Consider the following 21,029-nt stretch of genomic DNA (forward strand, 5'->3'; position numbering starts at 1 on the left):
TCCCCTTTGTCTTGATACCCAGTGCCGCTGGAACTGATGTGCGACTTCCCTCTTCATCTCCCTTCCTTCCCGATGATTCTCCAGGGCCCTCAGGGAGAATTGCACCCTCTAGTTCTAGAGGGAAAATTATCCCTGATGGCCTTGAGGCTTGCAGGCCACAGTGGGTTTTGCCTGGAATTTCGGAAGAAGCTTCAAGCTTCATCCAACAAGCCTGGACTCCCTCTACCAGGAAATTATTTGGTCCTGCATGGAAAGCGTGGCTGGGTTGGTGGTTGGAGAAGTACCTGGATCCTGTGGAGGCGGATCTCTCCCACATCTTAAATTTTTGGTCCAAAAAGTCATCTGATGGTCTATCATATAGGTCAGTTAACAATTTCCGATCTGCCATTTCTGCGGGGCATACGCACATTGATGGAAAACTGGTAGGTATGCATTCGGTGGTTTATAAGCTCCTAAACGGAATATGTGTGGCGAATCCACCTAAGGCTAAGTAGTCTTTCTGGGATGTGTCTAACGTTTTGAATTTATTTGATAACTGGCTTAGCAATGAGTTACTCTCAAGGAAACAAATGTCTGCAAAATTGGGTATGCTTCTATGTTTATCAGCATGCCGCTATGTCTCTGATGTTAGGGTTTTGGATTTAGACTCGGCAGGAAGGGGCGAGTCTTCACGTTCCGGGCGGCGGAGCTCAAGTACGGACGGAGATGGTCGTGCATTGGCATTTTGGCTTCGGCAAGGCGCTGGCTGGAAGGTGAGCTATGAGCTGCGGGTACCCTGTGTTACCAGCGCGGGTGGAGCTTGATCAGATGTGAAGTTGGCCGAACAGCTAGAGCGTTCGAGTCACACTAATGTTATCAAACTTCCTGTGAATTGGGACAAATCGCTTAATATCCCTGTGCCATCATATATCGTTACTGTTGTTGTATAAGCGCTCTGAGCCAGCGCGGTGACTCGTGGCAGGAAGATGGTCTTTAATTAGTTTGCAACTATGCAATTGTATGCGGTATACAATGTGTTATTGTGTCTTTACCGTACTACCACACCACAGCATCATGCACTGACAACGGGCTAGCTGTCCCACCTTGCTTTCACTTGCTACCCCATCCCTTGATCTTCTGTGTGTGTGTGAGCTTTGCTGTATTTTGCAAACACGGTGGCTCTAACGAGCAAGTCTGTAGTCTTGAATATTTAATGCTTAACAAGCCTCTGTCTCACTTGGTTTAATGGACGCTTCTGCCATTACGTTTTTTATATCTTAAGAGGCGCTAGGTTAAGGCCGCAGTTAACCCCCTCCGTTTTCTACTCGGACCTCAGCCAATATATATCCGCTTATAGCCTCTTGTGAAAGTAATGGCGCCGGAACAGGCCTCTTATAGATCACCTGGGAGATTTGAAAGGAAAGATAAAGATGTAATGTAACTGGTGATTGCCACGTCTTAATGAAAAAATACCTAGGACGGTAAAATAATTAACACATAATTTTAACAGTACCATGCATCATAATAAAGCCTGAACAGTCCTCTTATAGGTCACCTGGGGGACGTGAAATGAAAGGGAAAGCTGTAATGTAGCGGGTGCTATGTAAGGCGCGCTGATTCAGGATTCATGTTCACGCTATACGAACCGGGGATGTGTGTTTTGAGCCTCGGTATCGACGCTAAACATCCTGTGAGTCAGTGCAAAAAATCACTTCATCTCCCGAAAGGAGGATGTCTTTATGTAATGTAAGGCACTCTGATTCAAGATGCATGTTCGCGCTATATAAAGCCATAGCTGCCAGGGTTTCAGATTGCTATGTGTAACGTTTTAATCATTGTTCTTTCCAAAAAATGGGACTGATGAGGCAAGTTTGTGAGAAAAGCGTGGCGACATGTTTCCGCTCACTAATTAAATTTACACTCCTATTTGGCTTTAATTAAAATACTTCTGTTGCTTAATAAAAATGCACTCTAACAGTGCGAAATGGGATACTTTCCAGCAAAGTGTAAAACGAGGGGAGTGAGCAAGCTGACGGAAGTCTGATAAGGAAACGAGGGGCAGATTTATTTGTTAATTTTAAAATGTTATATACAAATCATGGTTGCTAATTACTTATCTTAGGCAGCAAACAACCATTGACAAAGCCAATAGTCCAGGTATGCTACTGGTAATATATAACTAGGGATAATGATGAAAAAATTACAAGTGGGCGGCACATTAGGCTAGACCACAGTTTTGGCCCTTTACTTGTCATGGTGTCCCCAGGGCTTCAAATGTAAGCTCTTCAAACGTTAAGACAAACCATGGTTGCTAAGTACTTATCTTAGGCAGCAACCAGTCACTGACAAAGCCAATAGCCCAGACTTGCAGGTAAGATACGTGTAATAGGAATAATTGTGGTAATGACAGAAAAGACTACAAGTGGGTGGCTAGATCACAGTTTTGGTTCTGTGCTGTACTAAGGCAGGTCCAGAGAAGAAAGGTTTGAATCACTGGGTAACAGTAAGGGGGAACAAATGAGCGTTATGCAGGCGAGTCAGTACTCCGGGCCTTAAGAGGCAGTATATGCAGCAGGGCCTTAGAGGCAGTGGATGCATATGTTATATTTCTGACTCTTCTGAACTTCTTTTGAGGGGCAGAATAGATAGTACAGTGGTAGTTCATGGGGGCCATGAATGTCTTTTCAAGTAACGTGTATCTATGTTCAGGACGGAGCGATGGAATCACTTGGGTAATTGCTTCACAACAATGGGCATCCCCCCCCCCCTTTTTTATTGCCTGTTTTAATGTGAGGGTGGTAAATGGGCCACAAGAATCTCTCGTGGGGTTGTTTCTGGGTTGAATGTTTTATCTCCCAATTATAAGTTTAAGCGTAAACACTTTAGAAGGATTATCCTTTGTATCTACTGAGTTGATAGTTAAAACAATCATGGTAACTCCTATATGCTTATGCCCGCTTTCTGGGGTCCTCCTTGCGAACAAACTGGTATTTAAGCGTAGGGCGTGATAGTGTGCAAGCCAGTTTCCCAAGCTGCGTTGCAACTGTGCTAAGCACAGACGTCAACCACGTTCTGTGGCAATTCAGGGCAGAAAGCCAAACAAAGGGATTTGTATGTTTCAATTTTGAAGGCAAATAATATCATGGGGGGCCTAGAAGTCCATTCAATTTGGGGACCCAGTAGTGTCTAAAGGACCCTTGTCTCGACAACATAGTGAGAATACCATAGCGGGCCACTAAGATTATTAGTATTAGATAGTGGTATGAAGAACGGCACTGCTGGTTATTATACGCCTATTCGATCATATAGATCAGATCTTCCTTTAAAGAGCAGCAGGTCCTGCTTCAGGGGTTTCCCTTGTGCCCACTAGATCAGAGTTGGGCATGGGGGTAAGGCAAGCCAATTCCTTCGGGTTGCCTTTCTGGGCCAGCAATGCTATAAATTTGTGACTTACTTTGATGCTTTGTTCAAGAGGAAAGCATTTTTCAGGTTAGGTAAAATTTTCAGTTTTCACTTGTAACAGTTAAAGTAGGGTAGCGTTGACCTTATACTGGCCTGGGCTCTGCAGGATCTACTTCAGTCCTTACTGTGAATGACTGACTGTATTGTGCGGTTCGCAATCATTCCAGGGAACTACAAGCAGCACTGATAGGGGAAATCTGTGAATTTTTCAATGAGGCTGTTGGCGAAAGGCCAAGATAAAAAGTTTTCTTCATTGTGGGTTACCTCAATTTTATGTTTCCACCATGAGTTCAGTGGTATTAGATAACAACTTCATTAGAAAGCTATCCTAGTGGTACCTGTGGAGGGAGAAGCCTTCAGGCTAAGTCTTGGAGGAAGGTAAAGCAGCTTGTTTTAACAGTCTTAATCTCATTAATGAGTAAATAAAAGGAGGAACACACCGGGAGTATACAACATATGTGTTGGTGCTGAGCACATCCAGTTAGTCCCTTTAAAGGTATCCCGGCGCTCCGTTTCAGCATCAATCAGGCAGTGGGGGATCAGTGTCTAAATCCCGGGGCTCCATGTGCTGGTAGTGTGCTTTGGTAGGGACAGTAAGTAGTCATGAAAGGGCTATTGGCATTCACTGTGGTATACAGGTTTATTATTAGGCAAGGTTATACTAATAGACACACCACGGTTGGCTGGGATGGTATTTAACAGAAGCCAAAGTGGGGGAGCAAAAAAGGCTCTTGTGCCATTTTTGACAGTCTGGCATAGTTAGGGCTGTGCTAATCCGTTTGTGTAAAGACTTTGATGCTGCACTGTCAAACAGACTGTCCTTTTTCACACATAGATCCTATGCATAAAGACGTGGGTAGAAAACCAGGATTAGGAGGCGATGTCCTCGTCTGCAGCACAGTTTTCTTTTAGTAACAATGAATGTGAAGATAGGAAGCCAATTTTACAGCCTAGCATGGTTAGAGCGGTGCTGATCCTATGCTTAAAGACTTAGATGCTGCACTGGCTGTCCCTTTCAAACTTAGATTCTATTGCCTAAAGACGTGGGCGGAAAACCAGGAATAGGAGATGTCCTGGTCTGCAGCTGAATTTTAGTAACAATGAACGTGCCGTGGCACTGCACTTCACACTGTAACGTCCTTAAGGAGTCATGTGGGCACTATTGGATTCACGGTGGACCCCATGCACTGGGTCACTATACTGCACACTGGGTACTATTCTTTAATGAAGGTCATTCTACAGGGCACTCTCTCTGTAACACTGATCCAAACACACTACATGGGACACAAACTGAGGCTATGCTTAACACTGACAGTTGGAAGTGTTAAGGAGTATGCATCGGGCGCTAATTTTTATCTAAAACTTAGCATGTGATGGTAATGTAAGACAAGCACTTGTACAGCAGTTATCGCCAGTAACACCGATGGTTTGTGTTTATCTTTCCCATTTATGTATGGCCGGGTCCATGGTGGTATCTGTGAAGTGCTCCACACCACAACGGCTGCAACAGGTGGACAGCCCAAGGGATGCGTACGTCAGGTAGAGGATGGCAAGCAACAACGCAAGTGTGATGAGCGAGCAAGGACGCAGGAGGTGCCAGCACAGGGTTGATTGTTTTTTGGTGTGTAAACCCTAGATTGGGCTGGCCGCAGTAATGTAGCGGGATGTTGCTTCACATAAAATGGCAGTATTTTCCTTAACAGGAAATTGTATCCCTACAGTAACGGCGCCTGCGCTCGCAGGGCCACCAGTGTCAGCATGGTATATTCATAGATCACCAATTGGTAGGGCCAACGGTAGAGATGGGGCAGTACACAAGGGTGTGCATTGCTAGCCTTGGCAACCCCAGGAATAATAGGCCTATGCAACGCCTCATCACCCCTGTTCAGGAAGTGGGGACTTCCATAGTAAAAGTAGTACCATACACTTAACATTTTCCAGAGCGTAGTGGCCAGGTGTGGGTGGTTAGCAGACTTCACAATACGCCAGTGGGAGGGATACACTGATAGTACCAGGATACCCCCGGTCACAGCATCTACAGGGACCCTCGATAGGCATGCCCCCACACCCTCAGTCATTATATGACATGGGGTAACAATGATAGGGGTTTAATTTGGCAAAGGGGTTCTGGTGGAAGGGATAAATCGCACTGGCAAGCAAGTTAGCGAAATATAAAACCCAGACTGCACCATAGGGGGGGCTCAGTTTTTCCCAGGCTGCAGGTAAAAGGGGGGGTGGACTCGGCGAGTGCACGGAGTCACTCGGTGAAGAATCACTCGGTAAAGAGGATCAACACTTGGATTGAGAAATTATTTCAAACACCTTAATTGCAGTATATCCCACAGGGGGGCATCTGAGGGGGACAATGTAGACTAACAGTCAGCTGATAATGAAGAGTTGACAATTATTGGAGGGGTTGTCTCTACTCACAGGGTGGGGGGCCCAGTTGACAGAGTCAAGGAATGCCCTATGGATAGGGGACAAACTAGCAGGGGTAGAGGGGTTTTTTGATTAGGAAGATATGACCTTTCAGCGGTTACCGGGGAGCGTGATTGTATGGTCACAGCTGATACCGAGAATGCAGTAGAGAGGGGGGGACTCAGTTAGCGCGTTGAATCACTCGGTAAAGAGGGTCAACAACAAGCTGGACAAGTTACTCAGAACTCCGGTCTTACAGACCATACCTCGTGGGTGCATCTGGGGGGAGCACTTCTACCTGCGGGACGGGGTCCATTAACAGAGGCGGGGAATGCCCCTTTTCATAAGGTATATCCTGGCATGGGTTGAGGTCTTTGGAGGTAAGTTATGACCTTTCTATAGGTAGGTGCGGGGGGGGGCCAGATAGTCGGTCAACTATGCTGGCCTGTGGCGGTAAGGTCATAATCGGTGAGCAGCATTTTAAGGTCCTTAGGGGGGGGCGGGCCCATTCACGAAAGGGCCGCCCGTCGGGAGGGATTGGTCTCTCCCAGAACTTCAGGGGCAGGATATGATATCCATTACTTAGAAGGGTGCGGGGGAGGGAGTCCACGCTTTCCTCAGGCTGGTAGCCACCCCTCACAGACACTATGACGTCATCAAGGTGCGCAAGTGTGGGCCCTCCTGTTATGGTTTAATGGAGTTCAGAGCGCACATGGGTGAAACGTGCCCTGGGTTGCGCATGCGCCATCTCGAACGTGAGAGCGTAGCTGTAAAGGATCTGACACCGGTTAGCGACCTTGCCGTCCGACTTAATTATTAGAATGCATTTAATTTTCAGGATGTTTAGATTTGGTTAGGAAACACGCTGTACTAGATATTTGTTAAGGTTAGCCCATCATACAATGTCAAAATGGATGTTAAATCTAATGTTCTGAAATGTGCATTTAATAATTGTCAAAATGTTTATTTTATTAAAATTTTCATTTTATTTCATATTTTAATAAATACGGCCAGGGGGGCCCTGTCCCCCTGACTTCCAAAGACCCATGTCTTGACTTGTTGAATTAAGCTAATGCATTTTTGTGAAGTAAGGAGGGGGGTGGCCGGTAGTCCCAGACCATGAGAAAAGGGGGGGCCAATCGGCCCCCACGCATGCATGGCGGGGCCCGGCCCCTCCCATATCCCATTCCCTTCGTGGTGGCTTGCCCCCGCCCCCTCGCCCCGGAAGTAGTTGTGCACTTCCGGGCCGAGGGGGCGGGGCCGCGACCACGAAGGGGTTAAGAGCCTGGGGAGCGCGGGTAGCGGCCTCTTTGTGCCCGCGCTCCCCAGGCTCGCTCCTCGCCCCACCGTGGGGCTGTTTAATTTTCCCCACCCTCCATCCCCTTGGTTAGCGGAATCGGGGTAAAGACAATGGTAGGTATACTGTCTAGCGATGTCCAGGATCATAGGAAAGGAATGCTTGCTGCCTTAGGCCTTTTTTCCCCCGTTTACAGGTGAAATGTGCATATGTATATGCTTTGTGCTTTGCTGTGGTTTTCTAACTAATTCTTTCCTTAGGCTTTTTTCCCGTTTACAGGAAAATGTACATATGTAGATGTGTTGTGCTTTGCTGTGGTTTTAACTATTTTTCTCCTTAGGCCTTTTTTCCCTCTTAGATAGCAATGTCGTATTTATTATGTGGGTTTGGCGGTAAGGTCATAATCGGTGAGCAGCATTTTAAGGTCCTTAGGGGGGGGCGGGCCCATTCACGAAAGGGCCGCCCGTCGGGAGGGATTGGTCTCTCCCAGAACTTCAGGGGCAGGATATGATATCCATTACTTAGAAGGGTGCGGGGGAGGGAGTCCACGCTTTCCTCAGGCTGGTAGCCACCCCTCACAGACACTATGACGTCATCAAGGTGCGCAAGTGTGGGCCCTCCTGTTATGGTTTAATGGAGTTCAGAGCGCACATGGGTGAAACGTGCCCTGGGTTGCGCATGCGCCATCTCGAACGTGAGAGCGTAGCTGTAAAGGATCTGACACCGGTTAGCGACCTTGCCGTCCGACTTAATTATTAGAATGCATTTAATTTTCAGGATGTTTAGATTTGGTTAGGAAACACGCTGTACTAGATATTTGTTAAGGTTAGCCCATCATACAATGTCAAAATGGATGTTAAATCTAATGTTCTGAAATGTGCATTTAATAATTGTCAAAATGTTTATTTTATTAAAATTTTCATTTTATTTCATATTTTAATAAATACGGCCAGGGGGGCCCTGTCCCCCTGACTTCCAAAGACCCATGTCTTGACTTGTTGAATTAAGCTAATGCATTTTTGTGAAGTAAGGAGGGGGGTGGCCGGTAGTCCCAGACCATGACGCCACTGGTTCCAAATATTAACGTCTGCAACCACAGGTGATTCCGGTTACACTCATGAGTGGGGAATTCTATTAAAGCACCAGAGGCTTCAGATTATGCTTTCTCTTTCTTTACTGCAATTTACCAGCAGCCAATTAAAATGTTTTTAACATACAATTGAAAACGAGATTTCCCAGAATGCTTAGTATAACATCTACAAACCATAGAGACTAGCCCTATAAATGACTCGCTTTCCATGAACATTTCCTCATTCTTTGCTGCTCGCGGCTGAGTTATGTGTTCCGACTTTGTTTACCTTTACTTCAGGGTTTATTGTTATAGACTCTAATGTGTGTTTTTTTGTTGATAATTTAGCACATAAAAGGCATTATAATTGTGTATTACTGACTTACTTGTTTGCACTGTTTAGTTGTGCTTTGAGCCGTGCCTTGGCTGCAGCGTGCAGCATGAGTATCTGGGAGGTTTTTCCCTCAGGGTAGTCGATGATGGCGAGCGTGCTAGGAGCTCTCTGACGTGCCTCGCCCCCATCAGAGTGCCTTTACCCCTACGTGGCTGCCCACACTTACAGCAAGCTCTAAAGCGGTCCTTGGTGCCTTTCCTCGTATGGGCCCACGTTACACTGGAGCCAGACGTTGCGTAGCCCAATTGGGCTGGTTTTGGGCTACGTGATGCCCAACTTCGTTTCCTCCTCGCTCCGCCCGCATTTTCAAACGCGCATTGGAGCACAGGTTGTTTCTTCACCCATCTTCCTGATGCCTATTCCTGGGCTGCGTAATCAGGACTGCCCAAGCTGAGTACAGGCATTTGGAACAGATTGGCTCCCTGATGCCCCCTGGCGGGCTGCTATAATTTTTTGGGACAGCTTTGCTGAGAAGCAGTAGAGGTTTTTACTTGCACTAAGGGTTGCTCCCCCTCAACCAATTCCTTTGGAATTATTTATCCGTGGCAAATTATTTGTCGCAATCGCAAGATATCAACTAGCGAAGGAAGACTGGGCCTATTTTGAGGAGGACGAATATGGGTATTATGAGGAGGAGGATGGCCCCCTATTGGAAGACAACCTGGTTGATGCCTTAGATGCATCAGTGCAGCAGTCCGTCAATAAGGCGGTGGAGGTGGCGGTTCCCCAGACGGTCAACAAGGCGCTCGCAGCTGCCCTCAAACCTATTACTGCGCAACTTGAAAACTTTGCAAAACGGCATGGGATGCACTATCAGGAGTCAACGAAAACAGCAGCGGGCTCCTCGGGGGGAGCAGCTGCAACTTAAGGCTTCCAGCTGGCCGCACGCGCTGGTCCTGACTATGTTACCACTTTCCTCCTCAGCAGATCATCAATATTCTGGGTCCTCAGAGCCTGGTCCATCCTCTTCTAGGAAGGCATATGACACTGACATGGATACTGACACGGATTCTACAGGGCATACTGCTTCCCCTAAGAAAAAGAAGGCTAAGAGGGTTTCCATCGATTCCCTGTCCTCAGCCCTTTACCAGACCGCAAATCCCTTTGACTTTAACCCGCAAGACATCATCCACTCAAGGTCCTCAGATTGGGCCCCTCCGCCGGAGGTGGCAGACTATTTGCACCAAAATCTGAGGCGAAGTTTTGATAGGGAAGTTCGGAGCAGGTTGAGATCTGAGTGCCCATGTCAGGACATCCTGGATAAAGTGGTGGAAATGCCTGACATTGATCCCAATATGCTAGCCTTTTTGAAGAAATTTGTTAGGATCCCAAAAAGGGCATTGACTGTGCCTGGCGCGGTTGCCAAGATAAACTCTTGCATACCACTGGGCCTCTGGCAAAGATTTCAGAAATGGCCTTGGTGGCCAAGGAGACCGGTGCACCAATTGACCCTAATATCCTAGCGGGATGTACCCAGCGAGCCATCTGTTTCCTTGGAAACACGAACTGTGCTATTGCCACTGAGAGCAGGAAGTCCCTTTTCATGCGCATGGACAGAAACCATGTCGAATTGGCCTCGGCGAAACCAGGCCCCTCGGCGGAAGGATTGTTGTTTGGTGAGAGGTTAGTTGAAGACGTCTCCCAATACGTCGGGACCTTCACCTCTCTAGACAAGGCCCAATCAAATATCAAGCGGGTATTCCAAGCTGGTCTTTTTGGTTGGGCCAATCGAGGCAGGGGCCGCTCGCCAGGCCGCCAGTATCATCAAGGCCCTCCTACAGGAGGTTACGGCAGGGGTAGAGGAGACTATCAATACTACACCAGAGGCGGCACGTTCTACCCCACAAGAAGTTTTAATTGTTGCCGGTACCACAGGGAGGACAGAGGGGGAACTTCCAGCCCCAGATTACAGCAGGTAAGACCAATGCCTCTATCTCTATGTCGCCTGGGGGGTCGCATTTCCCATTTCCTCGACAATTGGCCAGTCATTACTCAGGATGCCTGGGTATTACAGATGGTACAGGGATTCCTCATAGATTTCTTTCAATCACCTCTACAGAGTGTTGTTCCACCCCCTCTGTCTTTTTCCCAACAAGACAGACTTTTTATAGATCACAAAATAGCAGACTTGCTGGAAAACATGAGGTAGCCTATTGTGTCAACAGGCCCCTGGTTTTCTGCAGCAATGTCTTCCGAGTCCTGAAGAGAGGCAGGGGTTACAGGCTAGTGTTAAACCCTGAAATATTTCAACTCTTTTGTCCTGTACAGACATTTCAAGATGGAAGGGATCCATCTTCTGACAGACATTTTGAGGCAGGGGGACTGGATGGTCCGTCTAGACCTCAAAGATATCCGACGGTCCCAATTTTTCCCCCTCACCGGCGGTTCCTATAGTTCCAATGGCGAGGCAGATGTCTGGAATATTTGGTTCTGCCTTTTGATCTTTTCTCAGCTCCTTGGTGTTTCACCAAGTTGATGAAGCCAGGGACCGCTCATCTCCGGGAGCAGGGTATTCGGTTAATCATTTACCTGGACGACATACTGATAATTGCTCCCTCTGCTTCCCTAGCATCGCAGCATTTGCAATTGACAGTTTCTCTATTAGAGAATCTGGGTTTTGTAATAAACAAGACAAAATCTGTTCTGGTCCCAGCGCAGTCACTGGAGTTCTTAGGGTTTGTGATCAATTCTCAGGCGGCCCAACTCCAGTTGCCCAAGCTCAAGTTGAGAGATCTGAAGACAGAATTGAGGAAGACTCTTGGTGCACAAGTCATGTCTCTATGGGCGATTGCGCACTTACTAGGCCCTTTAGCTTCCTCCATACAGGCGATATTTCCTGGACCATTGCATTATCAGGCCCTTCAGTGTCTCAAGATCCAGCACCTTCAGAAGGGGCTTTCTTACTCGGACCAGGTTCCCCTCACGGATGAAGTCTGAGAGGAGGTCAAATGGCGGCTAGCCCAGTTGGATGCCTGGAACTGCCGGGCAATCTTCGGCTCTCGCACGGAGATAGTCATAGAATATGATACCAGCCGATCGGGTTGGGGGACTTGATGCGGGGAGATTACCACGGGGAGCAGATGGTCTCTCCAGGAGTTATCATTACACATCAACTGTCTCAAGCTCCTGGCGGATTCATTTGCGATTCGCACTCTCTCACCTAGGATGGTACAGTGCTGCATCCTCTTGCGGATGGACAACATCTCTGCGGTGATATATATAAACAAGCTGGGGGGGACAAAGTCCCGATGTTGGCGGAGATCGCCAAAGACTACGAGCTTTACTGCCTTGCTCACCAAATAACGGTGGTAGCTGAATACCTTCCGGGGAGGGACAACACAATAGCAGATTAGAACTCCCGTGCTTGAAGGATTACAGCGACTGGAAGCTCCATCCGTATTACTTCCAAATGACTCAGTCACTTTGGGGCCCCAATCACATAGATCTCTTTGCCTCCAGGCTGCATCAGCAACTGGAGTAATTTTTCCGTTGGAGACTGGTTTCCCTGGCGAAAGCCACAGATGCCTTCACACAGGATTGGTTGAAGACAGTCAATTACGCTTTTCTCCCCTTTGTCTTGATACCCAGTGCCGCTGGAACTGATGTGCGACTTCCCTCTTCATCTCCCTTCCTTCCCGATGATTCTCCAGGGCCCTCAGGGAGAATTGCACCCTCTAGTTCTAGAGGGAAAATTATCCCTGATGGCCTTGAGGCTTGCAGGCCACAGTGGGTTTTGCCTGGAATTTCGGAAGAAGCTTCAAGCTTCATCCAACAAGCCTGGACTCCCTCTACCAGGAAATTATTTGGTCCTGCATGGAAAGCGTGGCTGGGTTGGTGGTTGGAGAAGTACCTGGATCCTGTGGAGGCGGATCTCTCCCACATCTTAAATTTTTGGTCCAAAAAGTCATCTGATGGTCTATCATATAGGTCAGTTAACAATTTCCGATCTGCCATTTCTGCGGGGCATACGCACATTGATGGAAAACTGGTAGGTATGCATTCGGTGGTTTATAAGCTCCTAAACGGAATATGTGTGGCGAATCCACCTAAGGCTAAGTAGTCTTTCTGGGATGTGTCTAACGTTTTGAATTTATTTGATAACTGGCTTAGCAATGAGTTACTCTCAAGGAAACAAATGTCTGCAAAATTGGGTATGCTTCTATGTTTATCAGCATGCCGCTATGTCTCTGATGTTAGGGTTTTGGATTTAGATGGTAGGATATTTTCTCCTGAGGAAATGTCATTTGTAATTTCTGCTCGAACTAAAACTTTCTCCAGGTCCATTGATTACAATACTTTTCCATTGAATGATAAATTCTGTGTGGTGAAATGTCTCAAGGTGTATGAGGAATGAACTCAGTCTATCAGACCAGTAGGTTGTTCAAGGTTGCTAATTGCTTTACAAAAACCTTTTAAGCATGTTACCTCTACTACTATTGCCAGGTTGCTCCGGTATGAAATGTCAGAGGCAGGCATTGATACAAACTTATTTGGAGCGCACTCTGTGAGAGGAGCTATGGCCTCTAAGGGCCAGATGTAGGTCGCCCAATACCGGTCGGTAACGGACGAAATTACCGAATTTTGGCCGTTACCGACCGGTATTGGGCTTGTTAGATGTAGGTGGCATTTTTTTAGGATTCAGTATTTTACCGAATCGGTAATTTAAGGCTTCGGTAAAATACCGAATTCTTAACATACCGATTCGGTAAATTACTGAATCCAGGATGTAGGGAGCACTCAAGTTGGTGCATTCCTCAGTTAAGAATTCGTTATTTACCACCAACTACAAGTTGGTGGTAAATAATGAAAACCTTTGAAAAGGCATTTTTTTTGCTTTTCCAACAGTGCGATGTGGCAGACATACATATGTAGAATTAGTATCACCATATGTCAATATCTTTGTTTGATGCCCAGGCTGCCATGGGGGGGGGATGTCGCTATGATCCTGCTCGACGCAGAGAAGGCGTTTGATCGTGTGGACTGGAGCTTTCTCTGGGCTATTTTAGAGGCGAGGGGATTTGGTCCCAATATTATAGGGGCCCTTAAAGCTATGTATGTAGAACCAACAGCTAAGGTAACAGCAATGGGCGAGAAATCAGGGGTTATACATATAAAAAGAGGGACTCGGCAAGGCTGTCCCTGTTCCCCTATTCTATTCGCGCTGTATATTGACCCCCTTATACAGTGTATTCTTGACTGCCCAGAGATAGCTCCAGTGATATGCAATGGTTATTCAAGTAAAATACTGGCCTACGCTGACGATCTTGCAGTGTTAACAAATAATCCACAACAAACTCTTCCTATTCTAATTCAGATGGCTAAACTGTTTGGTGAAGAGTCAGGCTATCTTCTAAATGAAACAAAAACGCAGGTTATTTGCTCTAAAAATATAGCCAAAACTGACTATAGATTCGTCGACTCTGCCGTATATTTAGGGGTTAAAATTAATGCCAATGTTGAGAAAATTGTAAGTGAGAATTATCTGCCACTTATTAAGGATATTGAGAAGGAATTAAAAAGAATAGATGTGCTACACCTCTCATTAATAGGAAGGGTAAATGCAGTTAAAATGTCTATGTTCCCTAGAGTTCTCTACTTATTTCGGGCTATCCCTTTAGCAATAGAGGACAGGATCATGAAACATCTTGAATCTATGTTTATCAGATTTGTATGGCAATATGGAAGGGTAAGGCGATCTACAAACTTAATGGCACTGCCCAGAGAAAGGGGTGGGATGGGATTGCCGAATCTAAAGTTATATCATTGGGCCTGCTTGCTAACCCAAATGACTACTCTATTTCAATCTACATCTGTACCTGATATAACACCTGGGTTTGTAGATCAACAATGTCCGCCCCAGATATATAGGATGTTATTGGGTGAAAAGACTGTAAATGTATTTCAGTGTGAATTGGAACGAAGCTTCTATAAAAAAACAAGATTGAAGACACTGATTGGCGCATGGAAGGTTTGGAAAGCAATTATGAAAATGTTTAATATCCCGAAAATCAACTCCTTTTTGCAACTGTATAATTCATCTCTCTTTCCTCAACTAAAAAATGATAATAATTTGCTGATGTGGAAAAGGCTGGGGCTTAGATCCTTGGGAGATTTAATGGAAGAAGGTGAAATTCTGGGGTTCGAAATGCTGCAGGAAAGATTTGGTATTCCAGACAGTCAATGGCTGGTGTATGGTCAAGTTACCAGGGCAATTAAGGCAGTCAGGCCACAGACTTCACATACAGCGGATTTTCCACTGATTGAGTTATTAAATAGAGGCTGTAGGAAGATTAAGATTTTATATAATTGCTTATTGGACCAAATCCCGGATGATATTGAGAAGGTTGAGTCTAACTGGGCGACAAAATTAGGAGATTCTGATGTCGATCTGGATCTTGCGCTTGTATTGAATAAAAAAATATTCCGGGCATCAAACCTTCGCGCACAACACTACAAGACTATTTTTAATCTTTACCATACACCCGCGAAGATATTCGCCTGGGGTCTAAGCGAGAATGATAATTGTCCCAGATGTAATGAAAGTCATGCTGACATTATACATATGTTTTCTTCCTGCAATCAGTTGGAAAATGTTAAAAAAGAAATAATTAAATTTATGGAGGGGCTGCTAGGTCAGTCCATCGACTTATCCCCTACCTTAATTTTACTGGGTACAGACTCTAAGTTGTGTTTAAGCGAGGCGGAAAGAGATCTAATGTTTTTATCTGTAGCAGTACTTAGAATTTTAATTTCTGCGGCGTGGAAAGATACGAACCCTCCATCCTTTCAGATGTGGCTCTCGAGATTTCTAGGAATTCATAACATAGAATCCTGCCTCTATGAATATAAAGGCATGAGGCAGCGTAAGGAGGGTATTCGCCTATGGGCTCCTGTAACTAATTGGAGAATAGATAGAAATGGATAAAAAATTTTGTTCGTCTCCAATTAATTGAAACTGATTTCTAACCCTATTTATCTATTTATTTTTCTCGTTCCCGCTAACAAGATGTAATTAAAAATGTATGTAAATATATCAAATATTAATCAAATTCTTATCATGTATGTAATAATTGCTGAAATTTGTCCATCTATGTACCATCTTTATCAAAAATAAAAAAAATAAAATAAATGAATGATAAATTCTGTGTGGTGAAATGTCTCAAGGTGTATGAGGAATGAACTCAGTCTATCAGACCAGTAGGTTGTTCAAGGTTGCTAATTGCTTTACAAAAACCTTTTAAGCATGTTACCTCTACTACTATTGCCAGGTTGCTCCGGTATGAAATGTCAGAGGCAGGCATTGATACAAACTTATTTGGAGCGCACTCTGTGAGAGGAGCTATGGCCTCTAAGGGCCAGATGTAGGTCGCCCAATACCGGTCGGTAACGGACGAAATTACCGAATTTTGGCCGTTACCGACCGGTATTGGGCTTGTTAGATGTAGGTGGCATTTTTTTAGGATTCAGTATTTTACCGAATCGGTAATTTAAGGATTCGGTAAAATACCGAATTCTTAACATACCGATTCGGTAAATTACTGAATCCAGGATGTAGGGAGCACTCAAGTTGGTGCATTCCTCAGTTAAGAATTCGTTATTTACCACCAACTACAAGTTGGTGGTAAATAATGAAAACCTTTGAAAAGGCATTTTTTTTGCTTTTCCAACAGTGCGATGTGGCAGACATACATATGTAGAATTAGTATCACCATATGTCAATCTTCCAGTAGAAAAAATTCCTATTATGCAGATTCACCGTAATATGGTAAAAGGACTTACTCAAATATTAACTAAAATCCCCAAACCCCAGAAAAAGAGCCAATTAGAGATAACACCTAAAGGTGATCCGTGGTTTAGTAAGGAATGCCGCAACGCTAAAAGGGAACTTATTGCGGCAGTGAAAAGAGATGATGTCCTAGTTCTAAGGGAGAAAAGGAGAAGCTACAAGGTTGTAATATCTAAAGCAAAGAAATGCTGGGATGAGCACATCTGGTCCGAGTTACTTGACACATGTAAAACTAATGATCAGGCCATGTTTTGGCATCTGATTGCAAAGGGTAACAGGACTGGGACCAGTCGAAGGGATTTGCACCTAGATGCCAAAATTTGGGTTTCACATTTTTCAGATTTATATGCTCCCGTCAATAGTGAGGTGCCCCGGGTAATGATTCCCCAGCTGATAACTTAAGTGAGAATCCTTTAATTTTTACCTTGATGGAAACTGTGGAAGCTATTAACGCAATTAAATCAGGGAAGGCTCCCGGGCCCGATCGGATGCCCGGGGACCTGTGGAAACATGCGAACATGATATGGGCCCCGTATATTAATTGCTTGTCAAACGCTATTGCAAAGGGCGCCCCCATTCCCGATTCATGGCAGGGCGCAGAGATAGTAGCCATTTTTAAGAAGGGCGACCGCATGAACCCAGCCCATTACAGACCAATAAGCTTAATTGATGTCCTACAAAAGGTATTTGCTAGGCAAATTTTAACTAAGTTAGGTTCCTGGATTGAAGAAAATAGAGTTTTCACTAAATTTCAAGCAGGTTTTAGAGAAAAAATCAGCACGATCAACCAGGTGTTCAGGTTCCTTTGCATTATCTGGAAGCACATTAAAATAAAAAAGGCACACTTCTATATTGCCTTTGTTGACCTCAGGGCAGCTTTTGATTTGGTCCCTAGGGGGGGCGCTATGGATGAGACTAAGGGACCAGGGCGTCCCTGGGGAATTATTGGGACAGATTGTTAGGCTCCATGAGGCCAACTATGCTAGGGTGAGATGGGGGGTTCAAATGGAGAACTGACAGACAGCATCAATGTGAACAGGGGAGTAAGGCAGGGATGTGTACTGAGCTCAACTTTTTTTCTCTTTATATGTGAATGACATACCAGACTCCCTCTTGGGCTGCGAACATTATACTCCCAAGTTGGGTGGGGCCCATGTCCCTGCCCTCCTGTTCGCAGACGATACTATTTTATTATCGCAGACACCCAAAGGCCTGCAAAACGTACTTAATTCTTTCAGATTTTACTGCAAAACCAAGGGTTTGAAGATTAACTCGTCGAAAACCAAATACATGGCGGTTAACCCCCATAGAACTTTTTAAAAAACCTTGACTGTGAACATTGACAGGATCGAACACCTGCAAAATGTTAACTATTTAGGCATAACTTTAGGTCCTAAATTGGACTGGAAATCGCAATTAGATAAAAGTAAAAACACTCTTATTCAGAACTTGGTCCCAATAGCTAAACGGCATAAGAATAGCCACTCCAAAGCAGTGTCTCCAGCCTTGGAGTTATACAAATTTGAGGTACAATCTGCATATCTTTACGGGGCAGAATTCTGGGGTTACGCAGCAAAAGATGCCTTTAGGCTACAAGAAAACAAATTTGTTAGGAAATTATTAGGTATCCCCCGGCATACACCATTACTTTCCCTTATATTGGACTTAGGCGCTCATCGTACTGATGACCTCGCGTCCCTACGGCCTTTAATGTTTTGGGTCCGCGTGTGGTCTACTGATGAATTAGCTGATTACAGAGATGCACTAAAAGAAATTCTAAGAATAAAAAACAACATAAGGCTGCCATGGTTGACTCATGTTGAGGGTTGGTTATCCAAGCTGGGTTTGAAACTCTACTGGGAAGATCCCAAAAGCTTAACTTTGAGCTACAAAAAGGAGTTGAAATCAAGTTATTGGGAGTTTGTTTCAAATTCCCACTTAAAAAACTCTAAGTTAGGCTCTTTATCATTGAGGTTTCTTGCAAAGAAAACTGACAGTAGATTCAAGCCTTTCATGGATGAAATTTTACCCTGCCACGCAAAATCTCTGTACTTAAAATTCCGTTATGGTATATTGCAGATTAAAGAAAATACTACTAACTGGAAGTGTAACGCAGGGAATGATGATGTGACCAGTTGTTAACTTTGTAGCACTGGTGTAAAAGAAGATGAGGCCCATGTATTATTCTTCTGCCCAGCTTATACCCGTCCAAGAAGAAAATGGATAAAGCCTATTTGTCGTCTTTTGGGCTTTAGACGCTTTAGCGAGGCAGAAAGAATACTTAAAACTGAAACCACCCAACCAATTGTTTTTAGTATAAGTAGATATCTTTTTTCTCTGTACCTAGTAAGGAGAAGAGGGGGCTTGAAGCTATAGGGACCTGTAGTATAATCTGTAGATAAGTCCAAACAAGTTCTAAAAGTTACGCAATGATTTATGAATGTTATGGCACTTAGGGCCAGATGTAGGTCGGTCGGTAACGGCCGAAAATCGGTATTTTCGGCCGTTACCGACCGGTATTCAAGAATTGGCATGTAGGGGCACAATGTTACAGAATCGGTAAATTTACCGATTCGGTAAATTTACCGAATCTGTAAAATACCGAATCTGTATTTTTACCGATTCGGTAAATCTCAGATGTAGGTGGGACTCTTCTGAGTCCCAAAGGCCCTACAAAATCGGTATTTTACCACACAATCCTATTGTGTGGTAAAATACCGAATTCAGGTGTGCATGCACATGTGTGCATGTACACCTAGCCATGTGACAGACAGACATGCCCTTAGGGCATGTCTGTGTGCCACATGGCGCACATGCCTATTTGTGGGGTGCCAGAAGGTGTCAAAGTGACACCCCCTGCACCCTTGCAAAATTCGCTATTTACCGATTCTGTAAATACAGAATCGGTATTTCCCATTGATTCCTATGGGCTTCAAAGCCCAAAGGAATCAAAGGGAAATACCGATTCTGTATTTACAGAATCGGTAAATACCGATTGTTACAGATTCGGTATTTCCACATCTGGAAATACCTACATATCCACCCTTTAGATTTACCGATTTTTAATTACCGAATCGGTAAAATTCGGTAATTAAAAATCGGTAAATCTAATTTACCTACATCTGGCCCTTAATGTAAATACTTTTTTTTTTTTAGTAGTTGGTTTAAATGAATTGAAAATATTATAAACTACGCCCAAAATACCTGCCTTTTAATGTTTTTAGAATTTATCTTGTATTTATTATTTTTAAAACTTGCAATAACCTTTATTGGGCATCATAGAGCGGATATATGTATGTTGGAAAAGATGGGAGCGGGCTGTGAAAATTTGATTGTTTTTACTGCATGTATATCTTTTATGGTTTTTTTATAACCAAAATAAAGATTATTGACTTGACTTGACTTGAATTAGTATAGTGAAACATGTAAGTAAATTTTAAGTGGTGGATAGGTTAGTCAGATATTTGGACTCGGAAGGATAGCAGAAGGATAGAAGAAGAAAAAGAAAGTTTGTATTTATATAGCGCTTGTTACCCCTGATGGGGTGTTGAAGCACACTACTCCGAAAACCCATAAATGATTAGTGCTGAATTAGTATGGTGAAATATGAAAGTAATTTGAGTGGTGGATATTAGGCAGTTATTTGGAGTGAGAAGGGTAGCTGAGGGATACAAGGGAAGAATGGTTTGCATTCACGTAGCACCTGTTACCCCTGATGGGTGTTGAAGCGCTTTTCTGTTGAGTAGGACGCTACTTCGGAACCCATAAAGGATTAGTGTTGAAAATTAGTATGGTGAAGTATGATCGGTGGATATGTTATTCAGTTATTTGGATAAAGAAGGGTAGGTTGCGGGATAGAAGAGGGAAAGAGGTTTGTATTTATATAGCGTTTGCTACCCCTTGATGGGGTTTTGAAGTGCTTTATTGGCGAGTAGCACGCTACTCTGGAACCCATAAGGTTTACTGTTGAATTAGTATGGCGAAACATGAAAGTAATTTGAGTGGTGGATATGTTAGTCAGTTATTTGGATTGAGAAGAGTTGGGGAGGGGTAGAAAAGGGAAAAAGGTTTGCATTTATATAGCGCTGGTAACCCTGATGGAGTGTTGAAACGCTGCATTGGCGAGTAGCACACTACTCTGGAACCCATAAAGGATTAGTGGTGAATTAGTATAGTGGAATATGGAAATTGAGAAGTGAACATGGTAGTCTGTTATTTTTAGGAGTAGGATGAGGCTTTTGGATGAGTAAAAAGGGGTTTTTAAGGGGAAGAGTCAGAGGGGAGAGTTTATAAAGGTTTGTTTTGGGGGATCGGTATAGTAAAAAAGAGGTGTCAGATGATGCAAGGAGGGGTAGACTAGGAGAGAGTCTAGAAAGGGTTATTTTGGAAATCATAGTAGTGGTATGGGGTTTGGGATAAATGAGAGAGTGGATGTAGAGGATATATTGATAGATGTATAGGGTGAGAGATAGGGTAGTGCATTGGAAAGAGTAGTAGAAAGAAGTTTGAGATGAGTCAGAAGGCACTTGCCAGAGGATATATTGAGAGAAGTAAAGGCTGAGAAATAGGGTAGTACATTTGAAATGCTAAATTAGAAGAAAGTGATAAATATATAGAACCATAA

The 21,029-nt window shown here is 44.3% G+C and overlaps 1 pseudogene; it reads left to right on the forward strand.

Moving 5' to 3' along the window:
- Positions 1–705: 705 nt before the first annotated feature.
- LOC147710414 (uncharacterized) overlaps positions 706–21,029 on the forward strand; it is a 28,005-nt pseudogene continuing 7,681 nt past the window's right edge.

This window comes from Lissotriton vulgaris, chromosome 5 (assembly GCF_964263255.1).
Source record: "Lissotriton vulgaris chromosome 5, aLisVul1.2, whole genome shotgun sequence".
Classification (NCBI taxonomy): Eukaryota; Metazoa; Chordata; class Amphibia; order Caudata; family Salamandridae; genus Lissotriton; species Lissotriton vulgaris.